Source organism: Falco cherrug, chromosome 6 (assembly GCF_023634085.1).
Source record: "Falco cherrug isolate bFalChe1 chromosome 6, bFalChe1.pri, whole genome shotgun sequence".
Classification (NCBI taxonomy): domain Eukaryota; kingdom Metazoa; phylum Chordata; class Aves; order Falconiformes; family Falconidae; genus Falco; species Falco cherrug.
Window position 1 is genome coordinate 9,706,948 of NC_073702.1, and position 7,523 is coordinate 9,714,470.

The following is a 7,523-nucleotide window of genomic DNA, read 5'->3' on the forward strand; positions in this document are numbered from 1 at the left end:
ATACTTTACAGTGTTTTATTTAAATGTTACCGCTTACATCAAAGTAATGACAACAGAATCCATTCTATTCTATACAGTATATACTAAAGAAAGAGAAAAACTTTCCTTCAAAGAATCTCACCATCTGGAAATCAATACTAAAAGATTCCTATACCACCAGGTAAGAAAAAGGGTAAAAGCGTGTTAGCAAGTAATCGGACTGATGGTCATACTTTAGTGTAGAGAGGTTTAAAAATGAATGTGACAATATAGCAGACAATTTTCTATATTTGCATTTCATCATTGATCTAAGACTAACGCAGCACTATTGTGAGATCTTTTTTTTTTCTTTTTTCCCTGTATAGGACAACAGACATCTGGGAGCAAAGAAAAATTAAAGTAGGGGCATATAAAAAGAGTTTTCATTTAATTTAGTGGGGTTTATTATGATTCCACAAGGATTTCTTTATGAAGTTTATAAAGAAGCAGAGAGAGGAAGAGGTAATTTTTATGAAGTAGCTATCCTAGAATATAAAAATTTCAGAATACATTTCTGCACGCGGGGCTAGAATTAAAGACTGTCTGATAAGTCCTCCCTAAATGCCTCATCATATAGAAAATAGAGTGCATTAAAATATCTACATTTTTCTGATTTAATCCTGACATTCTGATTGACATTCCTCTGTGCAAATGTTGGTTGTCAGCTGAATCACGGGTTTCAATGTTCATTTCTTTCTATTGACTCAAATGGGTCTGGCATAAGTTTTGATGAAATTAGTTCCACCTCTTGGAACATACTCAATCACACTTCACAGACAAAAAATGCCAGATGCTGGCTGGTGTAAGACACAGTGGTTTGTGCTAGTGCTTCTAGTGCCTCGCCTGTCTAACCAGTAGCTTATTATTCAGAGCTTGAAGGGTACAGAGTAAATTCTTTTTTCTGGGGGGAATTTGCACCTTGTCTCCCACAGGAGCATTGCACTCAGCAATAACAGAGGTGTTCTGAAAGAGGGTTGTCTCAGTTCTTTTTGCCAAAAATGCTCTGCTTTGGGTAGAATTAAATACTCTTCAGGCTACAGGGAGCTTTAATAAGGTGAAAAAGCAATTACCTGGCAGAAAGGGGAGGCTCCAGTTTTGATATCTGCTCCAGGTAATGTGTATTTTTCTGCAGTGAGAACTGGAATTTGCCTTACTTTCAGGTAAGAAACCAAGCTACCTTTATGTGAGGGGTCATATGTGATACTATGTAATATGCTGTCTCATCCTCTGATGGAAGAGCTGCAATTGCAATGTTGGTCATGGTGACAGTCCTACTTGAAGTGGGGCATAGGGCTGACTAGACAACCTCCAGAAGTCCCTTCAAACCAAACCAAACCAAACCTGAAGCAAAACAGTGCTCTGCCCATACCTTCACCCTGACCACCTGAAGGTAGCCTATAGTCGGTGAATTGGGCTGCAGGATGGGAGAGGTGGGCTTGAACACTGACTCAGGAATGGAGTATGTGTGTGCCACCTTGCAGCTGAACACTCTGGCCACTGAATTATCGGGCAGAAACTGGTTGAAGTAGCTACTATGGTATTTTGTAAAAACTTGACTATTCCAGACCTAAAATAAGGAGAGGTTTTGGAGGCTGTGACATGTATGTGGACATACATGTTGTGATCTGCACTGGAGGGAATTGAATGTGGTCTGTCAGTCTTACACACGGGTAAGAATTTTGATTCCCTCAAGAAGCTCCTTGCTTGGCATCTGCCTTTGTCAGTCTCATTCTTCCCAGTCTCTTAGTAGTAGTGCTGAGAAGTCTCCTGCTAAAAAACATCCACAATCTTTTTGCACCACATAGCAACAAAGAAGTTGTTTTCTGGACCAGACAGCGTATCTGTGTGATACTGTGGCACTGTCCAGGTCATGCATTGTGCAGTATCAATCTGGCTGTGCCACACAGCTGGTGTCAAGCACAAGGAAGCCCTGTGTGTTAGGAAATCCATGACTGACCAGGCACCAAAGTACCCTTCCTCCTTCAGTCCACAAAGGACAACGTAGACATTTCCTCATTTTATGGAAGCTTATATTGTTTGTGGAAGCTGATGTGCTTACACACACTCACTTGCATGCAGGCACGCATGCAACTATTGATTAAGAGACCTATTCTTATAGACTAAGCAGTCTGGTTTAGTCTTCAAAATTAGGGTAACTTCTCCCCTTAAAAGAACTGTAGTGTACAGCTCTCACAGGTGAGGTGAGGAGAGGGAGGGCCATCTGCTCAGCCATGTAAATTGTCACCCTTTCATTAACTTAAAAGGAGTTTTTTCAGTTTGTTCTAATTGTAAATGTGGCCCACTGAGTTTAACAAGCTTAAACCATTGAGTCATTCATTTTTTCCTGTGTGAAATGTAGGCTTCAGGTTAAATTATTAAAAAATGTAGATTATTGGAACCCAGAATTCCTTGTATGTAGAAACTGGAAAACAGATTGGAGAATAAAAAACACTGCTCAGAAAATCTTGAATATTTTAGATTAGTAAAATGAATTTTTAATGCAATATGTAGTATAAATAGAATAGGTCATATATAGAGGTATACACACATAAATACATATATATATATATACACATTTAGACAGCTGGATAGATAGACATACAGCTAGATACCAATGACAAAGTAAAACAGGTTGTTGTGAAGAGGAAGAGAAAGTAATTTTTTGTTATCATCTGATTAATATGTTTCAACTATAGCAACTGGCCTCCAAAGATAAAACACTTTGTCTCCTCCACACGTAACTTCCCCTCCCTCAGAAAAATTCCACCACATGTCCTAGTTCAGTGGTTACTGAGCTTTGCAGCTGAAGGGTTGAACATAATTTTAACAGATCAAGGGAGCTGCAATCAATACTGTATCTGCTTTGAAACTCTTATCCTGTGCTTCCTGGGGCTCCTGGCGCCCATCAGGGAAGAACAGTGGACCTGACATAAATCCTTTCTTCCAGCAGCTGGGCTGCAGAGGAGAAGAGCATCTGCTTACAGCATGAGAGGGTCACATTACCATGGTTCCCATGCCTGAAATAAAATGGTGGTGATACACGAATGTGAGCCTCAGTAGATACAAATGAAGATGCCATTTAAAATCTGGCACAGCATGGCTCAAGTGACACAATTTTAAATTCAAATCAAATCACTATAAGCTATATCCTGATGCAGCTATCCAGAAATCTGAAGGCCTGTATGTGGGCCTCAGGCCACAGATTAGAACCACAAAGGCTGGGCTGTCCATATTTTAAGGGAGGAAAAGTGCAGGTGCCCATGCCTGCAATTATCCATTCCATGGGAGGATTTAAGAGGCAATCGCCCATCTGCTAGAATATGCGTCCTGTCTTTAATCATGTTTCTGCTGAATTAGCAGAAGACATCAGAAAAAAATAATAATAATACAAAAATGAACAAGATTGCCAACTGTGTAATTATTAAGAAAACAAATGTTTAGAAGGAATTGGCTGCAATGGTGAACCTAAATTTTATATGTGTAACTTTGAAAGTAGACTGAGTTGTCATGACTTAAAATATCACTAAAACCCTTGTTAGAAGGAAATGTACTTCATTTAAATCCATGAAAACCACTGTATAAGTATGGTTCATAAAATGAACTGGATTAAGTTCTAACTAAATTCTGTTTGGTTTAGTTCTAAGTAAGTTCTAGACTTTTTGTTGAAATAATTCACTATTTTATTTTTCAGTTATATAAAATCAATGCAGTTTTTCATTTCAACTGTAATATTCAGTTGCTCTTTACTATAACCTTGATTGGTTGCATAGCTTGTGGTCTCAAGGATTTGAGAAACAATGAAAGAAAAGGCAGCAAGCCAGGAGAGTGAAATTCTTATGTAAGTTACTTGGATAATTCATATCTGAGAATAAAGAAATCTGAGTTCTGTGGAATGCATGTGATACTTGATGTGTGTGCTTTACATACCGTTTCCCTAAGGTCAAGAAAATAACCGAAGTTTAATCATAAGTTTTGCTCTGCATGGATCTGACAACCTAAGGTGAAACTGGACCAAGAAATGTATTTATGGAGATAATCCTCTTGTATTCCCATGCACCTTCCCTTTGGAGGGGAGCTATATTCCAATAGCTTTTATAATTTTCAATCCTTCTTCAACTCTACTATTTCATTTATGCTTTATCGCCACATTCTACACGCAGATATGTGCATGACTTCATTGGGAGAATATGCACATATTTCTCTCAAGGGAAAATGTGGCCTTTAATAAATATGCAATGTGGCACAGTTGTGATTGAGGTAGGCAGTTTTAAGATGCATAACTTCATTATTTCAAAAACAGATTTCTTCAAACATGCCAAAGGCAGGTATATGTCAAGCTAAAAGTTACCTGAATTGGAGTGTAAAAGGGCAACCTAAGTATTTTTCAAATGATACAAAAATCTGTTTGCTTATATTCCATAACTCAGAACCAGCCCGACTGGATTTTTACTATACTTTCATAATAATTCATAGTTGGGTAGTGAACAAATATGAACAATATTAGCACAACAGATCATGTTCTTTAACCGCTAAATGTCATAATGGAAATACCTTCTCAACCATAACTATGGCACTTGCAAGTGAGATGCTATAAAAAGCAAAAAAAGATGTTTTCTTCTTTGTTTTCTAGTTGAAATGTTTATTTAGGTAGCCCTCAGAACACTGTTGCTCGCTATTAAATGTCTTCAAGGAATAATACTTCAAATGCTCATGACTGCTCAGAGCTTTTGAAGTACTGTGAGAGTTCAAAGAAACCTATGTTGTCACTGGTGTTTCTTCATATACTAAGAAACCCTCTCTTACGCAGAAATAATTACTTCTAAACCTGTTTCCAGGGCTGGAAATTGTTCTGCCAATAATCATGAAGTCCAGCTTGTCCTCACTTATTTTATTTCTAGAAAACGTGTTAGATAGGCTGTCTGAATGCTCTGGGAATTTAGTTCAGTTTAAAGTTGATACCAAGCCAGAGAGATGATCCCAGTGTCCCACAGATTATTCCTCAGGCTGTCAATCAATATGATTTCACCTGGGTCTCCCTATCTGTTAAGTCCAGCAGCAAGTAACACCAAGCATGGAAGCACGTATCAGTTGAAAACATAAGAAATGCCACAGTGAGTGAGACCAATGGTCCATCTAGTTCAGTTTGGTCTCTCCTACAGCAGCAGTGGGAAAGGCTGTTAGAATATTATTTAGAGATTGCTTGCTGGCATCTGTTTTCTCCATTGTGTCTTGTTTCAGGTTGTAGGCACTGTTGAGCTCTTCATTACTGCCATGGCTGAGCATCCTTCTATTTTCCTTGGCATCTTCGTGGTAAGAAAGTGCTATTTCTTTTGAACAGATTGACACAGGAAATCAACCACAGAGTGAGAAAAAATACTTTTGTCTCCAGCTTCTTTACTAGCACCCTATCTAATAAAGTCAGTTATCCCATTTGACCCAAGTGATTAACAAAGATATTAATTAGCAACTAACTTGGACAGAATTCTTGCCAATCCTGTTCAACCTAGCTGCTTTCATAGGTGTTGTTTAGCCTTTTTCAGTGCATATTTGTTTCCAAGATCTTCCATTAGGTTTTCTTACCTGTTATGTTCAAAGCAAAAAAACCAGATTATACAGTGTTTGCTATTCTAGGTAATGGCTTTTAGCCAGAGTTCGTTTCAAGTGTTAGTGATCATATTCAGGGTGACTTAAGCTCATCTTCCATAGGAAATAGGTCACCTGTTGGCCATTAGACATTCCATTAGCAGTTGAAATAGGTCAATAGGAGAAGATAGCAAACCCCTTTAGATTTAGGTAGTAAGATGAAGAAACTGTCTTCAGTAAAGCATAGGAGAGGAGTTTAGCAAAGCTGACAGAACCTGAAGCAGCAGAGAAATTGGAGGCGTCAAGGGGAAGTCAGTTTCCGCTGATGTGCCTTTCTCTCTCAAAAGTGACTGCTTTCCATTTATATTGGCTTCAAAGCTTATTAGCTGTAGTCTAAATTTTACAGGGCCTTACTTCTCTCTTTTCCTGGAGGACTTCTTTCAATGGGTTAAAATTACATGGTGTTCTTTTCTCCTTCTTTGGTGACATGACAGCTGTAAGTCAGCCTGTGGCCATATGCAACATCACTATTTATATTTTTCAAAGACACTGATGCAACAGAGATGTTAATTCAGTTGTCAAAAACTGGGTGCTTAGACAAAATTGATTATAAATTAAATAGGGTAGGTTTGAACATGTGTCCAAACCTCTGTTCCACAGTCCTAAATTCTCTGCACATTTGCAGGACAGAGTATTTACATTTTTCTAAGAAAACTCCCAAATAAAGATACTACACAATTCATAACTGAAAAAAAATTGCTATCGAGTACTGTGTCAAATGTCATTCCATACTGATTTTCTATGTTTAAATTACAGTTTCATGAGTTATATGTAGTAAGCTTCCAATGCAGAGCTAAGAAAGCTCCTGTGAAATATCTAAGTAGCTTTCAAAATCTTGCCAAATACAGGAAACTCTAAAAGGATCATGCAGTTGTCCCTGAAGGAATTCAAAGATGATGTAATGTCCTTGAAAAGAAAACTTTATAATTGAAAAACTGACAGGTCCATCACTATAAAATCATAAATGCAACTCAAATCAGACTTTTACAAGGGCTTAGACAGTGAGTTTTCAAAGAAAATCCTTGAAAGGTAATGTTGAGTTATTAATATCACAAAATCACGAACAATGGACTGTTAGGTGACTAAAACAGTTCAACCTAAAAAGAAAAAAAATGATAAGCACATGGATTTTCATTTTCAATTTAAAACAATGAAATAAGAAGATCTTAAAAGAATTTTGAGCCTCCACAAAGGGAAAACCTGTGCATTGGAAATTTTTCTATCTTTTTCATTGTTTTTCCACGTCTGATAAACGTAGCATCGATTTTCAATTTCTAGAACCACTTGACACTGAAGTGTCTTACACAGTGATCAGATGTTGCTTTTTGGTGACAGTATATTGAATGACCTCTTAACAGTTTCAAAGAGAGAGAGAAAAAAAAAGTAAGCAGTCTTCTGCTTAGTAGCTGACTCTCCAATACACTGGTTGTAAACTCTACAAAAACTATGTTGTTACAAAAATTATGAAGGTAAATGCACCTTTGAGTCTGAAGATGTTAAAAATTTTTGGTAGCTGTGGTAGGTTAACCTTGGCTGCAGGCCAGGTCCTCACCAAGCTACTCTATCACTCCCCTCCTCGAGTGGGGGAAGACACAGAGAAAATAATCTTGTGAGTCAAGATAAAGACAGTGTAATAAAGCAAAACCAAAGACCACATGTGGAAGCAAAGGAAAACCAAAAGATTTATTCTCTACTTCCCATCAGCAGGCAATGTACCACCACTTCCTGGGAAGTAGGGCTCCAGTACAGGTAGCGGTTGATAGAATCATAGAATCATTTAGGTTGGAAAAGACCTCTGAGATCATCAAGTCCAACTGCCAAGTCCATCACCAAACCATGTCCCTAAGCACAGCATTGTCTTG